The sequence below is a fragment of the Canis lupus genome, chromosome 36, assembly GCF_048164855.1.
Source record: "Canis lupus baileyi chromosome 36, mCanLup2.hap1, whole genome shotgun sequence".
NCBI classification, from domain to species: domain Eukaryota; kingdom Metazoa; phylum Chordata; class Mammalia; order Carnivora; family Canidae; genus Canis; species Canis lupus.
This window is the reverse complement of record NC_132873.1, coordinates 1,625,874-1,652,848: the sequence shown is the minus strand read 5'-3', so window position 1 is coordinate 1,652,848 and position 26,975 is coordinate 1,625,874. Positions and strand designations below refer to the sequence as shown.

Below are 26,975 nucleotides of genomic sequence, written 5' to 3'. Positions count from 1 at the left end.
AAATTATACACACACACACACACACACACACACATATTCATTCCATAAATGAATTTACTTAGTAAATGTTATTATTCTCATGTAATAATTAAGGAAACAGACACAAAAAGATTAAATAGTTTGTGCAAGACTACACAGCTTGGAAGAAGGAAATCTGGAATGTAATCATTTCAGCTTTAACTACTAAGATATACTGTGCATGAGGAAAGCAAGAAATTAAGTTAGGAAGACAAATAGAGGATGGTCCTATCTATATTTATATAAACATTTGTTAAAATGAGTGGCAAATAAGCAATAATATCTTTATATTTTTGTGTATCTAAATAATTCATAATTTATAGAAGGAAGAAATTACACTTTTTACTTGTATGAAATACAAATGATAAATAACACTAAACTTTGAAATAAGGGCTTGGAAATCTAATAGTCTTTTCCCTGTGATAACTACTTTAATACACTTTTTGAAAATATCAAATTAAAAAAAATTAGGTACTTCCTTCTTGCTCTGACAAAAAAAGCAAGAGGGTTCAAAATGAAAAGAGCCTTTAATGCCCCAAAGCTTTTATGGTTATTGAGAAGGCTGAGCAAACTACTCAGTTGAAAACCCAGACCTTTCTTATAAAAACGAGAAGATGACTCAGAAAAACAGAGCCAAGAGACCAGAGGGCAAAGCTAAGAGATACCAAGAATCACCCTGAACGAGAAGAACTGAGCACTAGCTGAAGACAGAGTAACATGCACCTAGCTAGATTTTAGAATTACTATGGGTCAGTGACTGCAACATGCTTCTAGTCTTCCCCCTCTCTTTTGAATAGGAATGAATGTCTACTGCAGTTCCAGCATGTTTCAGCATCGCACGTTGAGGGTATGGAGAGCAGAGAACCTGTTTCTTAAGTTCTCAGGGCTGAGATGGACAGCTTCAGTAGAAGAGCTGTACTTACAGAAGCACAGTGAAGAGTCTCATCGACACCTGTGCTGATGCAGATAACAAGATCCTAAACATCAGTCATGAGCCAGAGACTATAATAGGATGAGATTCTGATGATCTTTGGAGGGAAATGAGGGTCTTTTGCATGTGGGAGAGTTGGGAACCACTGAGGCCAGAGGGTAGACTATTATTGCCAGCTAAGAATCTTGAATATACTTACTGTGAGATTTTTGCTGCTTCTGCATACTGGCCAAAGAAAAATTATAGGTAAGATAAGAAATATCAGATGACATGCCTGGAAATGTAACACATTAGCATTACATAAGGTTTTGGCAGGGACTCCAATAATTGCATGCATTCATTTATGTGGATATGCAAACTACCAGTTTTTAATTGAAAGTTTCCTGAATTCAGATTGAATTAGAAATGGATATTTAATGCCTTTCAATATGGTAATTATACATCTATTTTCCAATAGTACAAAAATGATTTGGGGGAAGCAGAGTTTAGATAATGCTCCACCAGATTTGTGGTCTTCTATAATGAGAAAGGGTTCCTAGCCACTTTTTCCATCAGATGGGACATTGTGACTTGGTTCTGGACAGTGGATTTGTGATGAAAGTGATATGTGCCCTTCTAAGCCTGGCTCATAAAACTTTCCAGCCTACCTTTCAGCTCTCTTCTTTCATTTTGCAGGCTGTCCTCGCCCAGGGCCATCTTGAAAATTATGTGTTGAAGACAGCAGGGGCTCCATTAGCTTAAATAATTTTGCTGGAATATCATGGATAGCATTAATAAGACACCAAGATATGGCACATGATTAAAAGTAATACAATTTTGGGATAGGGTGTTTTTCTATGTCTGGTATGATTCAATAATATTCTAAAGAACATACCATGAGTTTTCCTTGGTTCAAGATGTTAATGTTTTATCCGATAAGATTTCTTCCCCATTCCCCACTTACATGAAAATAAAGCAACAAATATATAGCCTCAGTAGCTTTGGCAAGTCATGGAAACTATCAGATTTATTCATTTCTTTCTATCTCTGTGGCCATCAACCCAACCCAAACTATAATCACCACTTGCCTGTACAGCTACAATACTTTATGTCTGTTCTTGTGCCCTCCAATCTGTCTCCAAGTTGTAGTTAGAGTGATCTTTTCAATCTGATCACAGTTCCCATCATATCCATTCATAGCTTCATACTGTTCTTAAGACAAAGCCTTTCATGTGGAAAGGTCCTCGGAGGTCCTGCCTTGTCTGACCCATGTCTACCTCTGCAGCTTCATCACAGACCACTCTTGTTCTCCCTGCTTTTTCTGGAGCTATACCTCAGTTCCTGGATGCACAATGCTCTTTCCCTCTATAGAAACTTGTAGATCAGCTTAGAAATCATTTATTTAGGGAAGATTTTGCTGATCCCAAATTGAACAAGTTTCCCTCATTTTGGGCAGCTCGGGTGGCTCAGCGGTTTAGTGCTGCCTTCAGCCCAGGGCCTGATCCTGGAGACCAGGGATCGAGTCCCACGTTGGGCTCCCTGCATGGAGCCTGCTTCTGTCTCTGCCTGTGTCTCTGCCCCTCTCAGTGTATCTCTCATGAATGAATAAATAAAATCATAAAAATAAAATTTCCCTCATTTTATGTTATAGCAAGTCTTATTTTCCTTTGCAACATTTTTCTCACCTTGAAAATGTTTCAAGTATTTGATTATTTTCTGTGATTTTTAATCATGTAGTTCAAAACATTCTTCTAGAAATACAGTAAAATAAATGTATATCATCAGAGTGAAACCTAAACATTTTGCTAGTGATCTGAAGGTCCCGATTTACCATGTACTGAATTCTTATATGTATTGCAGTCTGGTTCTGGACTTGCTATTCTGGTTCATAGGTGAGCTGTCTATTCATGTATGAGTGCCATCTGGTTCTAGTCACTAGTGGTGTGCCCAAGATCGCGAATCCGAGAAACCACCAAGAGCCAACACCGATGCAAACACACGAGGGTTTATTTACAAGCTGGAGCTTGGGTCCAACCAAGTATAACCGACCCAGCAGAGCAGCGACTTGGATCCCGAGGTGGGATTTAGCTTAGTTTTATGGCCTGGTCTAGGGGACCTCCAGAAGGGGTGGAGCAATTCCTCAAGTTCTGTTTACATATTGATATGGGGCCTTCAAGGGCATTGAGCTCTGTTCTTACTCTAATAGGGGGTTCCTGCCCTTGGCTTGGGCTCTGTTCTTATTCTAATATGGGGCTTTCTAGGACGGTTAAGCTGTAAACTGTTTTCTTCCTGTAACTGAAGTAAGGTAAAGTTCAGCTCTTATTCCCTGGGGCCTGGGATGGCTGGACTTGTGCTAAAGCTGAACTTAAAGTGGAATGGCCTTAATTTTCTCAGCCTCCACAAATAGTACTATCTTATCCTTCTTACTACTTGATTTTACACTATTAAATATTCTTATAGTTTAATTATTTGATTTGTTGGCTTTAAATGGTTTCCTTGTTTACACAACTATAACAGATGAGGCATCAGAAAATTTAATTTTTGTCTTCAATGTCTTTTCCTCTTCTCCAGTTTTTTTTTTTTAGTTGTTATAATTTCTATATAGTCAAGGCATATAATACTTGTATCCTTGTTAGTCATTTTCAATCCACGGTTTAAAAAATCTTAGTTCCATCATTAAATAACTTTGTCTTGAGGCACCTGGGTGGCTCAGTAGTTGAGCATCTGCCTTTGGTTGGGTCATGATCCCAGGATTCTGAGATCAAGTCCTCCATTGGGAGCGTGCTTTCCTTCTGCCTGCATTTCTGCCTCTGTGTGTATGTGTGTGTCTGTGTCCCCCATGAATAAATAAATAAATAAATAAATAAATAAATAAATAAATAAATAAATAATTTTGTCTTTATCATTAGCTTCTTTATCCCCCATCATCTTTTATTTGTTGCTGCTTAAGGAATAGAGAAAGACAAAGAAGCATAGATGATGAATCTGGAGGTGTGCAATAAATACATCCAACACTGTGATTGACAAAAGGATCTTGCCTTCTAAACCACAGAGGGAAGAAAGTGAAAACAGAAAGAGGTTAAAGTATATAAAGGAATCATAAATGTTTATGTATTAGGGGTTCTCATAAGAACCAAGATCTTTGGAGTAGTGAATGAGAAAGCTGAATGGAGATGTGACTATTGTCAGAGAGGGGAGTACTTGATTTTTACTTTTTTCCAATTTCAGAGAGAGGAAACTTCCTGGTGATTGCAGGATGTAGGTTATGACTGAGAGTAACTGGCCTGAATAGAATTGAGAAGAAGGTTGTTAGACATGAAGAGGTTAAGAAACTGAGAAGCCACTGTGTTAAAAGTCATTGACACAAATTGAAAACAGAGACATGTTGCTTTAAGGAAATCTGGTGTAGAAATTCAGATTTATAGCTCTGCAAAGTGGGGTGTTTGAGTTTTGAATTTTTTTTTTATTACAAAAGGACCCTTTGCATAAGTCACCCAGGAAGTCTGCATAAGAATCCAAAGGATGGTTACCAACTATCTTTAGGCACTTTAGAGTTTCCCAAACACTTCCTGCAATTGGATCTCCTTTGATCCTTATAAGAGTTGTGTGAGGAAAGAGAATGAGATCTGTACTCTTTTTTTCTATGCATGAGGCTTAGGGAGGGTCCTGTCATTAGTTTCATAAATAACTAAGCCAGGACCAGGAGACCCCATCACTTTAGCTAGAAGTCATGGTTCCTTGGCTAGTGCATTTGGCAAGGATTCGGTTGAAAAAATGTATAAAGCCTATTGTCTTTTCCAGGAGCACTTACAGGCCTAAAATCAAGTATTTCTTTCTTTTTTAAAAATTCAATTTACATATGGTGTATTACTCATTTCAGAGGTAGAATTTAGTGATTCATCAGTTGCATATAACACCCAGTGCTCTCATTATATAAAGTGCCTTCCTTAATGGCCATCACCCAGTTATCCTACTCTCCCTCCAGCGATCCTCAGTTTGTTTGCTAGAGTTTAACATCTCTTATAGTTTGCATCCCTCTCCATTTTCATCTTATTTTATTTTTCCTTCCCTTCCTTCATGTTCATCTGTTTTGTTTCTTAAATTCTACATATGAGTGAGATCATTTGGAATTTGTCTTCTGACTTACTTTGCTTAGCATAATACCCTCTAGTTCCAGCCATGTCACTGCAAATGGCAAGATTTCATTGTTTTCAACTACAATAATGACAACAACAAAAAAGATAGCTCTCTTAATCAGAAAAAAATGTCATTGTCACTATGTGGGTATCTAAGTCAATTCATTGTGTATTTTGGTAGATTAGACTCATTTTGAAAGTTGTTTGTGAAATGTATTTAATTGGTTTGTCTGTTTTGATTTTGAGTGTGAGTCTCTATAGCTGTCCATGTAGTTATGGCAGTTTTTCAACACACCACAAGGGGGGAAAACAGTTGTTCAGTCTGAAGGCAAGATAGAGATTCTGTGTGTATATTATATATAAAGCTTCTGGCTGTATTAAACTCTGGTATCATGAAGACTTGGATTTCTTGTATATAAGGCCAGAACTCTCCTTATAATGCCAGGGATCTGGCATCCTCTAAAGACTGGGAATAGCTGCTGCCAAAAATCACTGAATATCATGAAAGCCCTTGTACTCTACCATATGATTATGGAGAGAGTCCATGGGAAAGATCTGAATTTGTAAATAAATATTTACAGTCTGAGTTAACTGGGTAGCTCCTAACAGCTGGATGTGTCTATGCATGTGTGTGTGTGTACTTGCGTGCTCACTTTGATACTGTGCAGATTCCAAATCCAACTGAAAAGCAGTAGTTATACAATTTATACTGATCATTTCAATGAGAGAATTGGGAGAAGTAAAAGCTTTGAAGGCCTTGCTGTCTGAAAATAGTGTATACTGTTTTTTAAGAAAATTGTTTAATTTCAAATGACACTTGGCTGCCCCCCCCCAAAGTCATTGCCACAGATTGATCAAAGAATCCAGGGAAATGGCAAGAATTGGCATTTGGAAGAAAACTGTTGGCAAGGCACACACCCCAATTAAGGGATAATTGGTGGCATGAGCATCAAAAGAATATAAGGTTGTATTTCTTTAGGATTTTATTTTATATATTTGAGAGAGAAAGAGCATGAGCAGAGGGGAGGGACAAAGACTCCCCACAGAGCTGGAAGCCTGATGTGGATCCTGATCCTAGGACTCCAGGATCATGACCTGAGCTGAAGGCAGATGCTTAACCAATTGAGCCACCCAGGTGCCTTCAGAATGCGAGGTTTCACATGAAGGTGGAGGAAGAATTGAAAACCTTCTTGGGTATTCGAAAGAAAAGATTCATGACAGCTATACTCTTGATTTTGAAGGGGAAGAAACACTTTATTGATATTACAAAAATCTAATAGAAACAGAAGAAAAGGGAAATCTATGCATAGATGAGGGCAATAGTAAGCAGTAAAGGAGCATAAGACAGAGTTACATCAAATCAGGTACTTCTGACATCACACCTCATTAGCTGGGGAAGCCCTGTGGATACAGCCAGGCTGGGGTCCTGATGGAGAAGACAGAGCGGGGCATCCTCCCACCAGGTGAGACTTCCAATTGACCAACCCTATAAGGTCTGTATTTATAGGGAAAATGGCGGGGTTTGAAGTTAAACATCTGTTCACCTACATGCAGTTTGGAGTGCATTTCTATGTTATCATGTCTTTACACCTTCAAGAAGCCTGGGCTACGTGTGCTTGCCTCCCCTCCCAGATTCCATTCCGGGGGGTCAACCCAGCCTGGAACTGGAGGGAATATAAGGCAGAATTTGCAGCTCATGGCATCCAGACCAGAAGGGCCAATTCTGACCCGGAAGCCAGCTAATGTCAACGAACCAGGCTCCCGAGGTCACTTATGCAGCATGAGTCTCAGAAACATCATTCCTTAACCTGCCTGTGTGCTGCAGGTCTGCGTGGTCAGTTATGCAGGACAAATCACAGAAACCTCATCCATGCAATACCCTGGGGAGGGGAAAGTCAGCCTCCCTTTTCTACTACCATGGGCAGTGAGAAGGCTGCATTCCAAGAAAGAAGACAGGATGGGGAGTAGAGTCTTGCAGGCATGCTGTGTTTCATTTAAATGCAGTAATTGAGAAGAATGTGTCACGAAGAACTTAAGGTTGTATCGTTTGGGTTTGCTGATGGTGAAATGGTGTTCCAGAGGGCGTAGTTAAGGACGAGAATAAGAGAAGCAAGTTGGGTAGGGGAAGAAAACAAATAACGTCAATGGGGAGAATGTTTCAGAGAGTCTAGACACCTGGAGGGACTTCTATCCTAGACGCTAAGGACAGCTAATCAGGATATGCACTTAGGAGGTTTCATCATTCCTACCTAAATTGCATATTATATGCATTTGTGGGACGTTTCTCCATTTCTATCTTTAGGTACAACCTTGTTTTTTCCTGAAAATTTTTCATTTTTAAGTCAGTTGAAATCCACCTCCCAAAAAACCACTCACCAAGTGTAATAAATCCACAAGAGAGATGAAACGTTTACATATTTTTAAAATTTAATATTTGTCTACTAAATTATTGATTTATATCTCTTCATAATGCACCAAGTGACAAATAATAAACTTATTTACTTCTTTACAACATTCATCATCCAGGAAGAGAATGGCAAAAGCAATATGTTTTTCACAGTATAGTTTGCTCTTCGGTCTGCCAATGGTGTGGACAGTTAATATTTACCACACTAAATGTCAACAGTGTATGGGGAGATGGATTGACAACATAACAGGGCAACTCTGGGGCATTGCATCCAGGAATCTTTATATAGAAAGCCCTTGGCAGGGCATCCTGAATAAAAAGTGGGTAGTTGGGTTAAGGAAGGTGGTGAAATGTGGTTCAAGCTCCTATAATAAACTCAACAATAGTAAACAGAAAAGAGTTAGAAGCTACTCTCCTTTCTCCAACAAAAGAGGTCTGCCCTGTTTAGGCTTATCTAGATGAGGACACTCGGTATACCCTTTGGGTTGTAATGCCAGGAGGTTAATGACTGCAAGAATAAATTGTGCTTTATTGAGTCCTGTGGTAGTTCTGGGAAGGAAGCAGGGCAGCATGATCTAGAAAAACTGCATGAACGTGAAGGATACTTTTATCACTTTTTTGGGTAAGTGTGGTGTTGAGACAAGCAAGGAGCTTGATGACTTCCAAGGCCAAAAAAAAAAAAAAAATCAAATGATGTGATATTTGTGAAAATATAAATTGCACAGCCCCACATAAATGATTACCATTATTTCCTTATTATTATTGACAGTGATCATCACAGTGAAATAAGTGTTTAGAAGCACCATCAGGCTGCCAGAGTTGGCATAGAGAATTACAGAAGCTAAATAATACAATGAAACCAATTCAAAAGCTTTCTGAAAAGGAATTCCTAAGTGGCCAAAGCCTGTGATCTCATGGATCCTTTGCTTTAAAGATAAGCTCTTTTTAATGAAATAAACAACCCATGGCTTCCAAATCATTTTTCCTCATTGGATTTTTTCTTTTTTACTATAGTTATGTTTATTGTGATGGGTTTGCTTACATTGCAGTGATGGGCAAACTGTTCAGCCTTAACATGATCACTTCCGTACTCATTATGGAAAATTGGAAACAATACATTAGATTCCTAGCAGAAATAATATGTTGCTCTGGGGTGATATTTGGACAAAGATCATTACAGAAATATGGGTAAAGGCATTTGAGCTTTCCTTTGCAATTATGGCTCTTAAGACATTTGACTGAAATATACACTGATAATGAAGATGATGAATCTGTGTTTCTAATCATCACTCAAAAGATACAGCCATGTTTTGAATATTTGTTTGTTTTGCATCACACAGTATGCAAGTACAAATGCGAGTTGTACCATCCCTTATGGTTTACCCCCTTAAGATTTCTACACTGAAAAACTAGAATTGACTTACCAAACAGATGCCATACTACCAAATCTGGATAAGATGTTCACATAGCAGATACTATAGGAATTATTAAACTGCCTTTTTAAAATAATAGAATCTCATTAAACTTATCTGTTACTGGAAATTACAGGGATTATTCATGTATGGTGATTTGCTTAGGTGGCTTAGAGGACTGGGGTTTGCTACAGTTGCTTTCCACAGAAACAGACACTGAGTGGGAGTGAGGAGTGAAAAAAATAGGCATCAAAGCCAGAGAAGAGAAGAGAAGAGAAGAAGAGAAGAGAAGAGAAGAGAAGAGAAGAGAAGAGAAGAGAAGAGGAGAAAGAAGAGAAGAGAAGAGAAGAGAAGAGAAGAGAAGAGAAGAGAAGAGAAGAGAAGAGAAAGAAGAGAAGAGAAGAGAAGAGAGGAGAGGAGAGGAGAGGAGAGGAGAGGAGAGGAGAGGAGAAAGAAGAGAAGAGAAGAGAAGAGAAGAGAAGAGAAGAGAAGAGAAGAGAAGAGAAGAGAAGAGAAGAGAAGAGAAGAGAAAAGAGAAGAGAAGAGAAGAAAAATGGAAGAATTGGGCAGAGGGTAAAGCTGAACAGATGCAGACCTGATAAAGTCTCGGCAAGTAGATGGGGGCTCTGGAGTGAGTATTCACCATCAGAGTGTTCTGCCCTGGGTCAAATGCAGGTGGGTCTGGGAAAATATATCTTTGTGCAAAAAGCTCTTATGTCCGTGCAGAGCCTAATGCTGCTGACAGCTGGAGACTGTCTGGTGAGCACCCTCCTCACAGCTGCAGGAGGGTCTGAGACTGAGTGACATATCTTCCTGACAACTTCAAGCCTGGATAGACTAAACAGACATCGAAGAATATTTGGATTGCCTCCAATTTCCTATATATAATGCTGTACTATGTTTGTGTTATTATTAACTTGTTTCTCATAGATAGAGATATACTGTTGACAAGTTGCTTGATGGTGGGAAATGGACATAATTTTTTTATTTCTGACATTTGGAGAACAATAGCCTCAAGAATGAATTGGGAATCTGAGCTATCAGATGGAGAGATCATTGGAAAAGGGTTCACAAGAAGAGTACCTGAAAACAGGTAGATATTTTGGAAAATCATCAAAGGGCAAGTCCAGTACGGAACTAGGTGAGTTGCAACCTAAAAATATAATCCAAAATAATAATATAAGAATAGCTGTCTAGTATGGGGATCTAGATATAACCTTAGGTACTTAACTCTTTTTTTAAAAGGCATTTGAACTCATTGTTTAATTGCCTTATTGAAGTATAATTGATATACAAAGCTGTAAACATTTAATGTATACAATTTAATGAGTTTGGACATATGCGTACACCCATGAAACCATAACCACAATGAAGGTAGTAGACATATCCACACCTCTGCTTGTTTCCTTGAATCCCTTTGTTGTTGTTGTTGTTGTTGTTGGTGTGTGTGTGTGTGTGTGTGTGTGTGTGTGTGTGTTTGTGCTGGGGATCAGGGAGCATAAGAACAATTAACATGAGATCTCTACTGTCCCACAATTGAAGTGTACATTATAGTGTTGTTGACCATAGACCTTATGCACTAGAACCAACCTCTAAACTTACCCATCTTGCATAGCTGAAAGTGTATATCAGTCGAACAATTCTTCTCCATTTTCCCTTCCTCTAGCCCCTGGTAACAATCATTCCATTCTTCCCTTCCGTGAGTTTGACTATTTTAGGTAACTCATGTGAAATCATACAATACCAGTTCTTCTGTGACTGGCTTACATTTTTTTTTTAAAGTTTGCAAAACATGATCAAAAGAACAAAAGATTAAAAATGTATTCTTGCTCTAATGACTTATCGGATGAGTGTGTGGAGGCAGTGAATCCCCCAAACCAGAATTAGTGGTAAAAACATTGTTCCCAAGACCATCTCTGCCAGAAAGATACTTTGCACTCACAGATGGTGATAGCAAAGGCATACTTCACAACCTGCCCTGGCTATGATGTCATACAGACCAACTGCTGCCCAAGAGTAAATTATGATAATTCCATAGCTTTGTAGAAGAAGGAGCTACAGTTTACTGAGCTCTTAACTACATGCCAGATACTAGCTCAGCATCTTATGTATTATTGCTCATCTCAGACTTTCTTAGCCTGCAATTTCTTCTGCTATGGACCATGGCCAAAGTGACATCACAGTATGCAGCCCATCATGAGAAGAGCTTGCATCAGAGAAGCGTGTTGTTGACTACTTGTTGTGGTCTGACCGGTAAGCATTCATCAGGGCCTGACTCTTCACAGGACATGGTCCTTGCAACAAAGGAGAGATGGGACTTCAGGGGTAAGAGCACTGGCCATGGCCTTCCTATCCAGTTCACATCCTCCTTCTCCTAGAACGGACTTCATTGAAATTATGGTGTGCTTTTGGGCTCTGAAGGGCTTTTTAATTAAATAATTTGCTCCTTCAAATATTTATTGACTATATCACAGGTAATTTTTTTTAATCCAAATTATTCAATAGATAATTGATTTACCTTTTCCCTGAAACTAAGGGTCAGAGATATATAGGGAGAATTTGAAGTGGTTACTTGTTCTTATCTGCCCACCATCTCTTTCCCTTTCCTCTAGCAACTCAGTTTCCCTTCTCTTTTTTTCTCTTTGTGGCACCCATTTTATGTGACTTACACAGGGATCAGCACTTCTGTAAGAAACTGATTTCTTGGTAGAAATAATTCACTATTCATGGCTGATGAGAAAAGGAAAGACTATTAATCAGCAACTTCTCCAAGGCTTGGAAATGCAGATAGTGAAAAAATCCTAATTATAATCCTGCCTTTCTACTAGAACAATCATAAAAGATTCCTCATGTGGAATGACCCTATTTGAGAGATGAAGAACATTAGAGCCATGAATCCCTGGACTGAACTATGCCTGAAGGAAGATATTCCCTTCTGATTTTTCAGCTTACATGAACCAATGAAGTTTTTTGTTTGGCTTCATCTAGGTTGAGCTTTTTGTTTTTTCCATCACTTATAACCAAATGAGCCCTGACTATGGCATAGAATTTTCCTTGAAAAAGACATGGAAGAGAGCAGGAGAAAGTAATACTGTTCTAAGTGGCTATATGTGCTGGGCATAAAGTTAGACACTATCTTTTATTAATTCATACATATTTTTTATTCATGAGGGGAGAGGAGACAAAACTAGGTTATGTGATTTGTCTTATATCTCACTATAAATTAGAGATTCAGGCCCAAATTCAAATGTGACTCCATATCCAATATACCATGTTGCCATCCCATGTTGCAATTATATTTTATATTGAAATACAATCACTTATATGCAAATACTATTTGAAGAATTTAAGCAACAGTGAGAGGTGTTGCCATAAAAGATGACACAACAGATTAAGCTTGGAGAGAGATTGGAGTCAGAAGGGAATTTCCGGAGCAGTCCAGAACTGTCCAGAGTCCTGACCCTGGATATCTTTGACCATCATCCTTAAGCCAGCTCTCATTTTTCCAATACCATAGCCTTGTTCACTCTCACCCTTATAACATCTACTTCTCAGTCTTTCCCATGGAAATTTGTGAACTTTGTTAGGCTGACTTATACAAAGTGGTTTGGAGTCATCTAGACCTTATTCAATTTTTAGTACTTCTGCTTAATGAATCAAATAACTTTGAATAAGTCACATAACCTCAGACTTAATTAATTATTATGAAAAGGGGATGAACTAGAAGCTGAAGGAACTAGAATATAGCAAGAAATGTCTTCACTTTGGAATAAGACCTGAAAAAAGGGTTATTGGCAGAATGACTTTCTGAAATTATATTTGTTGTGAAAAAATTTTACCTATTGGTATTTTCAGCCCTTTATTAAAAGTTTCTAATTTCACCTACGAAAACTTTGCATTCACGGGGTAAAGTTTTGGCCAGCCTCTTATATAGATTATGCTCAAGATAGCCACACATTTATAGAAGGAAATATTCTAGCCCTGTGGAATCAAACTGATTTTGGATAGCAACTGGCAAATTCCTCCCTTTCCATCCTGTTCCCTACTTGGTAATGCTTTCACTTAAAGAAAAAAATTGGAGCAAAGCAAATTGGATTATTCCTGATAACATATACGTTTTTTTTCCCTTGGCAGGGATGGCAGCATGCAGCAGCTGGGATAAATGGGCAAAATATTCCTTCTGATTTAAACCACAAATACAGTCAGGTAGAAGATATAGAGATAATTTTCATTTTCAAAATATATATCCAAGTCAGACATTAGCTTGACAATGTGATTTGCACTTTTCAGGTTTTACATAAAGAAGTTAAATGCAAGCTCTATTTCCATAAGCCTGAGAAAAAAAGCAGATCCTGAAAGGGCACAAAATACATAAATATGTATTTGTACATATTTGAGTAAACATGTACTTGTTCTCCCATGTATAAGTCTGCTTTATCTTTTAAATCTCCTGCCCTCCTCCTTCTTCTTCTTCTTCTTCTTCTTCTTCTTCTTCTTCTTCTTCTTCTTCTTCTTCTTCTTCTTTCTTCTTCTTCTTCTCTCCTTCCTATTATTATTATTATTATTTTAGCAACTTACACTCTTCAAGGAGTTGCTCTTTGGTTCTAAACACAATTGCTATTTTTAAGGTCTTATTATGCTGGGTTATTAGCAATGTGTCTTTTCCCTAAGACTTTACTATGGAATAAAAATGATAAAACAGAAGCCATCAAAGTTACCTTGTTAACCTCACTGATAGCTTTTCAAGATCATTATGTATTGTACTTTATGTGTGTGCACCCTTAGGCTATGGGGTAAAAAAATCATATACTCTTGTGATTACACCCATAAGTGGTTTCCACACACTAGGGTGTAAAATAATTTGTTTCTGTTTTATAACTTACTTGATCTAGAAATTTTTTTTTAAGTTGTAAGAAAGTGCAATAAGAGTGATTAGAAACATATGAGACTTGGGGTGGTTTATTTCAAGCAACTTAACCTAAAATCTGTAAGCCTCAGTTTCCAAATATGTACTGGGACAATACTAAAGGTTAAATTAAGTAGCAAAAGAACTGTGGCAGAAACTGCTGCATGGCTAATCCAATGTTATTCTGAATCTTTTTTTCTTTTCTTTTCTTTTTTTTTCTTTTCTTTTCTTTTCTTTTTTTTCTTTTCTTTTCTTTTCTTTTCTTTTCTTTCTTTCTTTCTTTCTTTTCCTTTCTTCCTTCCTTCCTTCCTTCCTTTCTTTCTTTCTTTCTTTTTTTCTTTCTTTCTTTCTTCTTTCCTTTCTTCTTTTTCTTTCTTTCTTTCTTTCTTTCTTTCTTTCTTTCTTTCTTTCTTTCTTTTTCTTTCTTTCTTTCTTTCTCTCTCTTTTTTTAAATCTAATCCAATCTCTTTATTTTAAAGATAAAAAGACTGGGGCCCAGAGGGGGAAAAGGACTGGCCTGTGGTCACAGGGGCAGGGAGGGGGTGGGGAGCGGCCAGCCCATCAGATGCTCTGTTCCTCTGCTGTTCCCTGCAAACACACACTCTCGGCCATCCCTCCCAGCTTGGGTTCTTTGATGCCCAGAGTGCTGAAATATCTTCCAGAGCCCTTGAAGTGTATCCTGCTTGCTGGAAAGAAAGATCAATTCCAAAGAAGGATCATAGGTCCTCTCCTATGAATCTTTTTTTCTAACCTTCTTTTGTCTTTGAACATGGAAGTCTCCCAGGAAGAGGGTTCCCTTCTCAACTAAAATAACAAAGTTTTGGTTGTATCTCTTTCTTCCCATTTGGGAAGAAGATATGATGCCTGTAGGTAGAGCAGCCATTTTGGAGTTATCAGTATAAAACCACACAATGGCACAGAAGGAAACTAGAAGGAGCCTTGTTCCTATATATTCTTTAGCAGCTAGAGCCAAACTAGAGTCACCTTCTCAATACTTCTTATTATGTGAAATCAATAGTCCCCTACCTCATAAAGCCACTGTTTCAAATTTTCTAGTACTCAAAGCTACACCATTCTTGCATGATATGAGCAAACATGGTCCCCAGGCCATGTAAAGAAGTTCAAATAATGTTAATCATCATGTCCCCTCTAGTGGTAGTAATGGTCATATATAATAGATGAGTCATGTCTCAACACATGTTTTCCTTAAAAGCAAAATACCAATGCATTATATAACTATTGGTTTTCCTCCTCAATTTGCCTGAACCTCCTATTATCTCATACAAGAAAGTACTAGATTTCTTTTTTCTCATGCCACATTGGGTAATGCTATATTGTTTTTTTTTTTAATTCCAAAACCAAAATTATTTTGAAAGAGTGAAGAAAACACCATCTGTAACAATTGAAATCATAATAACATTTTTTTTCTATTCTGAAAGCACATCAATGTTATATAAAGAAGAAAAAATGATTAGTCCCAGGCTGAGCTTGCCTGTGCCAAATAAGTATGCTAATTTTGTTGGCTTGGTTAGAAAACCCTGAAATCATAAATTTATGCAGGGATTTGCAAATGATAGGCTATTTATGTACATCTATATCTCTATACTTCACTAGTGCATTTAAAATGGGATTGGATTCTAAGGGGAAAAAAACAAGAATGAAGGAAGAAAGTCAGTAAAGTGATAGAAATTTAGAGGCAAAAAATTGGGTATTTGATTCAAAATTACCTGAATTTTTAGATGAGTCTACAATGGAAAATAATTAATGTTGTAGTAGTAATCAAACATGTCCAGCAGGTTATGGTTTTCAAAGCATTATCACACTATTAATTTCACATAATTCTTACAACATTCCTGAAAGTTCGATAAACTAGAAAGTTGAAGTTCAGAGGCATTAGGGAAGAGAGGTGGTACTGGTCTGCAATGAGAACTTACAGAGAGGGCTTTCAGTATGCAGGGCAACCCCACCCCAGGGAGATGAGGGTGTGCATCCTTTTTACCTCAAGTCAAATGAGAGAGAAAGCATCCAGAGTACTGGTCAATAAGCTTCACACTGAGTCACGGTGCTTCTGCTTCAGATGGGAGAAGGCAGGAGGCTGGTTGGTGATGGCTGAGCAAAGAGAAGGTTACATTGGGAATGAGTGAGTTGTACATCTACTGAAAGTGGACTAGATGTGTGATTCCTAGCCACCAGAAATGGACTTGTAGACTAGAGTCTGCCTACAGTTATACTAAATTGAACCAGAGATAGATGATCTGGAAAGGTGAGACTCCAACAAAAGTGTGGGTTGTTGGAAGTCCTAGATGATATGGGAGAAGTTGGAAGTAGGCAGCTGGAGAGAGCATTGCCTTCTCTAGGGGAATAGCATTCAGAAACCCCTTCGTTAAGGTGCTACATTGTTAGTGTGGGGAAGGAAGGAGCAGTGAGTAATGAGGAAAAGAGGCAACAATATCTCCACTACTAAAATCTTCTTTCTACTGTTAAACCATTTTTCTTCAGTTTTATCCATGACCAATGCAAAGGAACCTACAACTGACTCCTGGTTGATGCTGATAGTTGACTACAGTCATTGTATTGTCCAAACCATCTTGGAAATACCAATTTTGCTCACTAGCAATAATGAACATCTTGTAATGAGAAAGACAAGAGAGTCTAATGAAAAGGGGGTTCAAATTCTGAACTTTCAGGGACGCCTGGGTGGCTCAGTGGTTGAGCATCTACCTCCCCCTCAGGGCGTGATCCTGGGGTCCAGGGATCGAGTCCCACATCAGGCTCCCTGCGAGGAGCCTGCTTCTCCCTCTGCCTGTGTCTCTGCCTCTCTCTCTCTGTCTTTCATGAATAAATAAATAAAATCTTTTTAAAAGATTCTGAACTTTCCACTAATTGTTCATGTAACTGAAGGCAATTAACTTGGCTTTATGGATTTAATTTGAGTAAAATATTCTCTAAAATCTCTTCCTACCCTAATTATAGGGGAGGGGGTGGGGGGCGGCCAGCCCTAATTATAAGATTTGGTGAGAAAACCTTTGGAATTCAGACTCTACTTTCAAAATTTATTGTAATTTTCCAAACTACTGCCTGATATTCTTGTGCTGCTTTTAGTCTGAAAAAAAGTTAGGTGGGGCAGGATTTACTCAGTAAAGTTATCATGTAAACAAGGATTTTAAAATAATCGACTGACTTAAAATATTTTAGAAGTACCAATATAGGTAAAAAATTGTTATTTTTATGTTAGTTGAATATTTCTAGTGGCAATGAAATATAAAAGAGCCAATTTTCTTCCTTTGAGATTGTATAGCATAACCTTTGTATCAATTCTGATTAGTGCTGAAGACCAAGTAGAGTTTCAAGGTCTTTTTTCCTCCAATTTCTCCTTACTGTATTGAAATGTATTTGATTTTCTTCAAATTGAATTGGAAATGACATATCAAGGTAAAGCAATTTTCAAGCCTCTGAAAAGTGAGGAAAGTATTTCTTCTTATTTGATGGGAAATGTCAGGAAGGAGAAAGTCATAGGTACTAAAACAATGTGTGTTTCTAAGGAGATTAATGGAAACTTGCAACATCCTTGAGGAAAGAAAGTACTGATATTTTTCCATCTCTTTGTGTGAAAACGAATGCACAGTGAGTTTGACTTTCTCAAGATCAAACAATAACTTTACGTCAAAGCATGGGCTGGATCTCAGATCTTGGTTCTTCCATCATCTTTCAGTTCCTTTGCTGTCTGCCCCTTTGATAGATACCAGCACATCTTGTTTTTGGCTAAATTTCTTGCTTCTCGAAAGCACAGCAAGAAGTACTCTGTCAATAGCACCAGGTTTCCTTGAAATCGATTGAGGCTCTAGGCTTCCAGCTAAAACACTGCTCTTGTGTCAAGCCACATGAAATAAGCACCTTTCTTGAATAAATGTGAACTCTGCCTTTTGTAGCAGCCAAGGACTATTCAAGACACCAAATGAAAACAGCAAATTCTCTCAGGAGGGAGAAAGGAAGTTAGCATTGTCTTCAAAAGCAAAATTGGGCTATTTCACTGAACAGAACATCAGAAAGAAGAAGCCAATTTGGTCTGCATTAAGCAACATCATTGTTTGGGTCACTGTCTTCTAACAAATCTTTATCTTTGGGTTTTGAGGTATATGTCTGCTGTGGAAGTGGAAAGAAGATAGAAAAAGTAAATGGCTACTCCCTTTAGTTGGCACCTCCCTGGCCATGCTCCTGACTGACTGACTTTACTCCCCTCCTCTTTGCCAATTTGGTGACTTCTTTCCTTTCTTCCCTCCTTTCCTCCTTCCTCTTTCCCTTCCTGTCTTCTTTCCTCCCTCTTTCCTCCCTCCATTCCTTTCTTTCTGAAGGTAACCCTGCTTCCCTGATTAGTGGCAAACTTCTTGGGAATACCCTGACTACTTTTTCTACTTTTCTTCCTCTCTCCTCATTTTCTTCTCCTAATGCCAATTCTCTCTTCTCCACAATGACTTGACTGGTTTTCTCACTTCTTTCCTGCTACAGGAGCTAGTCTTTTTACACTGCAGTCAAAGGACAGTGCTGGTGAGATTCTGTTGGCAAGTACTCAGAGCAGAAAATGAGTAGATGTGGACAATAGGTGTAGTTTATTAACAAGAAGAACTCCTGGCTCCAAGGCCAGGGGCACTTCTCGAGGAGGGGTGACTGTGAAATCTTTAAATCTGAGGACCTCAAAATTGGAGGAAGCTTGTAGATCAATGTGTCAAAAACTGTCCCATTTAAGAGATGACAACCCCAAGATCTAAAGAAGTTGAATGCCAGGCGAAGGCAGCACTGTGAATGAATTAAGGTCCCTGACTCCCAGGCCTGTGCGCTTTGCACATCAAACTACCATGTTTAGTGGTTTTTAAAGGTACAAGTAGGAGAATGAAGCATGGATAGACTATACGATTTGGGGCATTCGTCTGTGGACCTGTCATTCATTGTGATATATTGACAAGAGTAACTTTCAGATATTCTTTTTTACTAAAATCCCCCAAGTACAATTTCATTCATGGGGCAATTTCACCTCCAAGAAATATCTTGTGATTTTTCATTTTGTTCTGATTTATACCATTGCCTACCAGAAAACAGCATTTGTTTCCTTTTCCTAAGAAACTGTGCCTTATGGCAGCCTCACTAATAATCTCTAGATTCCATCCCATATTACATACTGATTTCTGTAGCTCCTGTTTTTGCCTCTTAATCTTCTTAGCCAACTGTATTTTTAAATGATAGGAACAGGTATTTCAACTTTGGGCTAAATTTTCACTTTCAAAACTGTGTATATTTGATTGGATGCTTGCCTGCCCCTTGGAAGGGCCCGGGGAGGCAGAAATGAATACTCTAAAGAACATTATATTGTGCAACTTCGCTGTGAGATCTGGTGGTGCATCCTACAGCCTGCTCCCGAGCAACCCCTCAGGAATGTGGACAGGGAGAACCAAGACAGATGGAGCAGATGATGGAATTGTTAGTTAAGATTAAAGGCATTTTTGTAGCATAGAAAATTTGGAAAATGTTGAGACACAAAACATATACCCAGATCATTTTTTCCAAACACGAGACCAGAACACATGGTCTGACAACACCCATAGTCTAACAAAAGAAAGAAGTTTTTGAAATTAGGACCTTCCGAGAGAATCCTGTTTGAAAGGTCATTGTACACGTATAGAAAAGGGGAGACAATCTGGCAAGCGGTGAATTGTGTGTGCACTACGTATTAGTGCTCAAAAGTTAATGTGAACACAAACCACCGGGGATGGTGTTAAAATTTTGGTTTTGTAGGCATGGGGGTGTATCTGAGATTGTGCATATCTAACAAGTACCTCTCTCTGGTAATGCTGCTGATGCTGGTCTAATGACCATTGGAACCAAGTTCCCAGTGGCTCTGACTTGGCTTTATATCTAGTAGGGTTACAATAAACATAAAGATTTGGTAAACTAAGTTCTAGGCCCTTTACATACACACTAAATTATTTAATCTTTTCAAAAATAGTATAGCATAGGTATTATCATGTTTTACTGATGGATAAACGTGAGCTCGAACATTTAATAATCGAGGTCTGTATGAGTAATTCTGAAAATAACTTAGCATCATTGGTATTTAGGATTCAAAACTTGTCAATGCAAAGAGCATCTTTCCTTCCAGCCTAATTTCCTAATCTGCCAAGGTGGCCTGGAGAAGTTGTTATATTTAAGAACATGGACTCGAGGGATGCCTGGATGGCTCAGTCAATTAAGTGTTCACCTTTGGCTTGGACCATGATCCCAGAGTCCTGGGATGGAGCCATGCATCAGGCTCCCTGCTCAGGGAGTAGTCTGCTTCTCCTTTTGCCTCCCCCATTTGTGCTTATTCTCTCTCTCTCTCTTTCTCTGTCTCTCAAATCTTTAAAAAAAAAAATGTACTCGAGCTGGTCATGCTGATCTGAATCCCAATTCAATCCTTATTAGCTATGTAACCTGAGTAAGTCCATTATCCACAACAAGGCTCACTATAGTCTGTGAAATTGAAATCATAGCAGTTCTTAACTTGTAGGACTATTAGGAAAATTAAATGACTTACTATTTGTAAAGCACTTAAGACACTTTCTGCCATACATTCTATGACAAAGCATGAATCACATGGTGGATTCATTAAGGAGCCAACCACCTATTGCCTTGAAACTGACATCTACAATGCTTTAAAGATCCCTCAGAGATGTGTCTTAGAAGTTCTCATGGCTTAGAGTTACCTGGAGTAATTTGTTTCATAAGAAAATTGCACCCTTCTATCCCAGTACCCCAAATCAAAGTGACTACATCTCCATTTGAAAAATAAACTAGCTTTCATCTACTGGGAATTTATAAATTCCCTCAGAACATGATTAAAGAGGTATTGTCTAGAGTGAAATTAAAGTGCTCCCAGAAATTCTTTTTGAGAACGTGGCACATACTTGCTTCAGAATCTAATAATTTTTCCCCGTTTTGTTTTCAGAACAAGTGAGACATACTAAGTTCTCTTAAGTCTGGCAAGAGGCACATTGTATATTTCCACCCACTGGCTTTTAATGACATGCAGAGAACAATGATTCACCCCAGTCAACATTTTAATATTATTGAAATATCTCTCTTAGCACCCAACACAATTTTCAAAACATGTTAGTTGATGAGAACAAAGGGCATCAAACTGTCTTTGCTGAATCATTTTCTGTTTCTCTTCCTCTGCCCAAGTTTCCTCTGATCTATAGCTTGCCAGCCAGCAAAAGGACATATGGCATTCCTAGTTAATTAATCAAACTCAATCGATGTCATTTAGTAATAAATACCACTGGTGAGACTGGACACATTTGAGCCTAACTAGTAGGTCTTTTCTGGCTTCAGTTGTACTTTTGCTATGTGCGAAAGATGACATTAAATATATCTCACCCAAGATTTTCACTTAAGCTAATGAATCTGGGCCTCATTTGGAAATAATCCATGTTATTCTCAAGGCATTGTGAGTGTATATGATAAGGAGCAGGATGATCCAGAATGGCGCCAACCAATGGGCCATGATTCTTTGATGTTCAGCCTTTAAAATTGGATGCAACTCTGAAAGTATTTCAAAAGGAGTGCAGCAAACTCAGTTTCCTTAATTTAGCCACTGGGCACCAGGGGAAATAGTCTTTCTGCCTCCTTCCCTGATCAGCTTGTGCCCCAGGCTTAAGGGCTTTTAAATATTTTATCACTCCTCTTTTGGCTTCCAGTCCTGCAGATTGTTAATGGAAGGCTCAAGTTAACAATTAATTAGCACGGTCACACAGGACCGAAGGGGATTTGGACTAGTCTGAAAGGAAAGCAGCTGGAAGCAAGAAAAACATGTGAAAACTAGACTTTGGTGTGGCCACTGCGTTTCTCTTCCTGGGGCCTTTGATTCTATCTTTGTGATAGGGTCTTGGCAAGCCAAGGAAGGGTTTGCTCTCTTTTTTTTCCTCTCCTTCCCTGGTAAGATAATTTTAAAATTCTTAATTGGAGAGTGTCTTAGGTCAACAAAAATACCAAACTAGAAGTTTTCACAGAATTGAATTTTCTATCAATATATTTTGTAATCCCAAGTAAGTTACTTCTTGAGGCCGATTTTAATCTGAAAATGAAGGAATAGAATTAGTCTCTGAGGTCTGTTCTAACTTATAGTTATTATTCAAAGCAAATTGGGCACAAGGAGAGAGGTGATATATTAATATTCCATGGGGGCCATATTACATAGGCCATGACAATTTACCAAAGAAACAGGTAGGCCCTGTTGCCCTTGCTTATATGTTGCCATAGACAAGAATAGTCAGGAATATAGCTAAATTGTTTAAAGTCTTGGACACATGCCTCAGCAAGAATTTGGCCTGCCTAGTGTGACTTTGTTTTACTAAATCAAGAGTTAATATTAGGTGTATGGATAATTGCTCATGCAGACATTCATTCATTCACTATAATCTATGAGCCTTACTACATGCCGGACTCTCTGACCTATGCCAGGGATCCAGAAGTGAATCAATCATTGTTGCTAATGCATTTGGTAACATCTCTCGGTGAAATTTGGGTTAGGTTGTTCTGGTAACTTTCTTGGCTCCTTTCTTTCTCTGGGTCCATATAACTCTCTACGTTGTGAGAATAGCATTTCATAGAATCCATGACAACGTTTTGTGCTCAAACCTTTTAAAATTGGAGAAACAGAACAAGGAAGAATTGTCTTTCCATCTTTTTGTCTCTCAAGACCCACACAAAGACCTAAGATATTCATTAAATTAATAAATATTTATTAATATTAAGTGTCAGTTTCTGTGCTCTGTATTAATTTTTATTTTTCATTTGTTAAACTACATTGTAGTTTGACATTTTACATATAATAAGTGTACATATTGTACATAATATGTACAGTTTACATATAATAAATCATACATATTTTAAGTACAAGGTATGATGAGATCTGAGATACATATATACATATAGCCCCCAACCTGATCAACATATAGACCATTTATTCAACCCATAAAGTCCCCTCATGACTTTATAATTAATTTCTACATTTTCACCCCTATCCAATGCTCCAAGAACTGCTAATATAATTTCTATCACAATAGATGACTTTCCTGTCTAATACTAAGAAGAAAATGATGAATTCTTGCAGTGCCAATCTTAACAAAGCTCGGTCCTTTTTTGGAGCAAAGGAAGTACTTGTTGGACTATGAGGCATGGCTCGGTATGAAGCCCTTTCAATATCTACATTGATTTCGGATACCAGGAAGCTCTTGAACATCTTGAGATCATATCTATACTGAAAATCTATTTGTATCATGAAGACTTCCAAGTATGCTGCATCTGGTATGATGGCAATGTGAAAAACAAGAAATCTCAATGAAATGATTACCTCATAAACGTCAACTTTTCTGCTTACAGAATTTATATTCCTCACTTGCTCTGTTAAGCTATGCCCTTATCAGACACCAGACACCAGACACCTATATATCCAATTCAACCCATGAACCTAGCAAATACTCATTCAACTTTATCAACTAAGAAGGCAGGTCATTATTTTCAATGAAGATAACTCAACCAAATCTAATGTCTACAGAATCAATAGCTTTTCCAGACTACACACGAAGGCTTAGTTATGAATGAGCACTACTCCCAAGTTGCATTGGTGATGATATAATTAAGGGTGAATGCTTTTTATAAAGAAAGATATCCTAAAATGGTAGACACAGATGATGAAAATGTGGATAGAGAGTTCATAGTGCATTATTATGATTGCTCCTATGTTGACATTGAGGTTTCTTTGGCAATGAAAGGGGATGCGTTTACACAGTTCAAGTAGAAAATGCTTCAGTTTAACTGGTTTTGTGGCTAATATGCTAAGGTGAGGAGGTATTAAAAACCAGAAGGAGTAGCTCGTGTCTATTGTAACATAATGGTAAATATTTGGAAATCAACAACTCCTTTGCAGTCTAAGAAAGGAGTCCATTCAGTGAAACGGCAGGACACCTGTACCCCAATGTTTATAGCAGCAATGTTCACAATAGCCAAACAGTAGAAGGAGACTCGGGGTCCATCAAAAAGATGAATGGATAAAGAAGATGTGGTTTATGTATACAATGGAATATTACTCAGCCATTAGAAATGACGAATACCCACCATTTGCTTCAACGTGGATGGAACTGGAGGGTTTTATGCTGAGTGAAGTAAGTCAGTCGGAGAAGGACAAACATTATATGTTCTCATTCATTTGGGGAATATAGATAATAGTGAAAGGGAATATAAGGGAAGGGAGAAGAAATGTGTGGGAAATATCAGAAAGGGAGACAGAACATAAAGAATCCTGACTCTGGCAAACGAACTAGGGGTGATGGAAGGGGAGGAGGGTGGGGGATGGGGGTGAATGGGTGATGGGCACTGAGGGGGGGCACTTGACGGGATGAGCACTGGGTGTTATGCTGTATGTTGGCAAATTGAACTCCAATAAAAAAATATACAAAAAGAAAGAAAGAAAGAAGAAAGAAAAAGAAAGAAAGAAAGAAAGAAAGAAAGAAAGAAAGAAAGAAAGAAGAAAGAAAGAAAGAAAGAAAGAAAGAAAGAAAGAAAGAAAGAAAGAAAGAAAGAAAGAAAGAAAGAAAGAAAGAAAGAAAGAAAGAAAGAAAGAAGAAAGAAAGAAAGAAAGAAAGAGAGTCCATTACTTAGATATTGGGAGGAAATCTCTCCCTGTTGGTGGCTCCAGTTATGAAGCATCATTTTCCTGCAGATGAGGATGTGACTAAATACTATTTTGGGGGGAACAAAAACAGAGGATACACTAAGTATCCCTTAAAAGGTCTGCTTTTTTTTTTTTTTAAGAATTTTGCTCTAGCATATATGAAAGAGCTGAAAAAGTTGGCACCAGAAGCTTTGATTTCACATTCATGTTTTTTTTTTTTTTCTTACAGAAACCTGATATTTAAAAATTGTGTGAACTATTTTTGAAGGCCTTTCTGAACTCTGAAAACTGCTACCACACCTGGGTCCATGAACTCAGGGTTTAGGTAACATGCTAGAGATTTGAGAACCAAGAATGCTTTCCTTTCATTGCTCTGATGGTTGGCTTTTGCACAGGTGTGTAGAGCAGTAACCTCAAACCCCAGGTGCAGTCGAGCTTGGACAGGGCCAAGCTTTAAGGCCTTTTCCCCCAGCACAGTATTGACTGTGGACACGTAATACGAGTGCTGATTTTAGTAGTTCCCACAAAGTTTCTCTTTAAAATTAAGCTGCAGCACCAGCATGATTTGTATAGCAACTTAGGTCTGTGTAAGAACCCAAGGGCACCTTACATGATAAATGTGCTTAAATTTCTCTTCCATATTTTCTCCTACAGGCAAAGTTATGGTACTAGCTTTCAAATAAATTGATTTATTGGTTGGATCCAGGTGGAATTTTACTTCCTTCTCTTAGATCTGAAGTGCTTTGACAGGCCCTTTGGCAAATGGATAGGCAACCTCCTGTAATGGTGTGAATATGTCTTGAGACAGTCACATCTTTGACAAGCGGCTTTTTTTTATTACCTCTCATGTTAACTGGTGGAAACTTTCTGAAAAGATGCCAAGCTGAGTACTCTCACAAAACAGTTTCTCACACCAGGAGCTCTGTGATCCATGTAATTCAGAAAGATGCATGGAGATCTAAACAACTTTGGCAAAAGTTCCCCTGAGGAATATTGTAAAAGATACCTTTACTCATTCAAGATATGCCTTCAATTTTGTGATTATGGCCATTTCTTGGGAGTCATTATAAATCATGAAGAATCCTTGGTTAACTATGATATAAATTTGGATTTCACAGCCACACAAACAACAAGATCTCTATGTAAATAGCTACACTACTTCTTGGACTTCATTTGAGTGGATTGGAAAGAAATATTTTCCAAATCTTGAGTTTTAGAATCCACACACTGCATTACTGAATCTTACCCCCTGCAGAGGTTGATAGTCTGAGTCCATCTGCAGATATTCTGGAAAATGTAATCTGACATGAGACACTTGCCACGTTGGGAAGAAGTTTATGCTCATGTGTCATGGATGATGTATTAAAAGACAATTTTTTTATTTCTGTGACATATATTCATGTATAATATGAGGCTTTTTTGGAGCAATATAATGAGAAACATGTTGCCATCAACATTCACCATTGTAGGGAGGAAGTCTTTCTTTCATTGAACCATTTTTTAAACTGTTGCTAGAGCTTTATTTTTACCTTTATTTTATTTTAATTTTTAATGTAGCTGTAGGTTCACAGAAAAATCGACCAGAAAGTGCATGAGTTCCAATATGCCCCTGATCTTTATGAACTTTTAAAAAGGTAACTTCTATTTTAAAATGTTTTAAGATTCACAAAAGTACAAGAGTTCCCATGTACCTTTCATCCAGCTTTTTCTAATGATAATGACTTACAGGGCCACAGTACATTATTAAAACAAGGAAATTGATGTTAGTACCATATTATTAACTAAGGGATGGACCTCAATTCACCACTTTTTGCATGCATCCTTTCTTAAAAATGTTGGTATATAGTTCCACGAAATTGTATTGTGCATAGATTAAAATCACCTTCAACATGGTCAGGATAGAGACCTTTTCCATCACCACACACACACCTGTCCTTTATAGTAACCCTTAATAGTCACAGTGTTTTCTGAAACTTAATGCTTGGCAACCACTGCTTTCTTTTCCCTCACTATAATTATGTGACTTTGAGAATGCTGTATAAATGGAATCATACAATATATAACCTTTTAAGATGTGCTTTTTGCACTCAGTATAATATCCTTGAGATCCATCCAAAACCACTATTTCAGTTTTTTAATCACTGAGTAGCATTTCATGGCATGGATGTACCATAATTTGTTTATATATTCACCTGTTGAAGACTATTTGCATAATTTCCAGTTTTGAATTATTATAAACAATGCTATTATAAACATTCATGTACATTTTTGTGTGTAAATCTAACTCTTTATTTCTTTAAAATAAACACCCAGGAATGTGATTGCCAGGGTTATATACTAAGCGCATGTTCAGTTTTTTTTTTAAGAAATTGCCAAACTATTTTCCAGGGTAGCTGTGCCAGTTTATACTCTCACCAGCCACATATGAGTGATACAATTTCTTGACAGTAGTTGATACTTTACTTTTTATTCAAAATTTTTTAT

At 37.8% G+C, this 26,975-nt stretch overlaps 2 long non-coding RNA genes across 3 annotated transcripts in view; both read left to right on the top strand.

The window, feature by feature from the left end:
• Nucleotides 1–26,975, top strand: part of LOC140625497 (uncharacterized) — a 110,851-nt gene that overhangs the window by 12,517 nt on the left and 71,359 nt on the right. The window lies entirely within an intron of this gene.
• The window catches only part of LOC140625397 (uncharacterized), a 28,785-nt gene continuing 11,154 nt past the window's right edge, over nucleotides 9,345–26,975 (top strand). Inside the window, exons 1-2 of the long non-coding RNA XR_012024728.1 lie at nucleotides 9,345–10,024; nucleotides 11,011–11,136. This is a non-coding gene — a long non-coding RNA (uncharacterized lncRNA). The remainder of the gene's footprint in view (nucleotides 10,025–11,010; nucleotides 11,137–26,975) is intronic.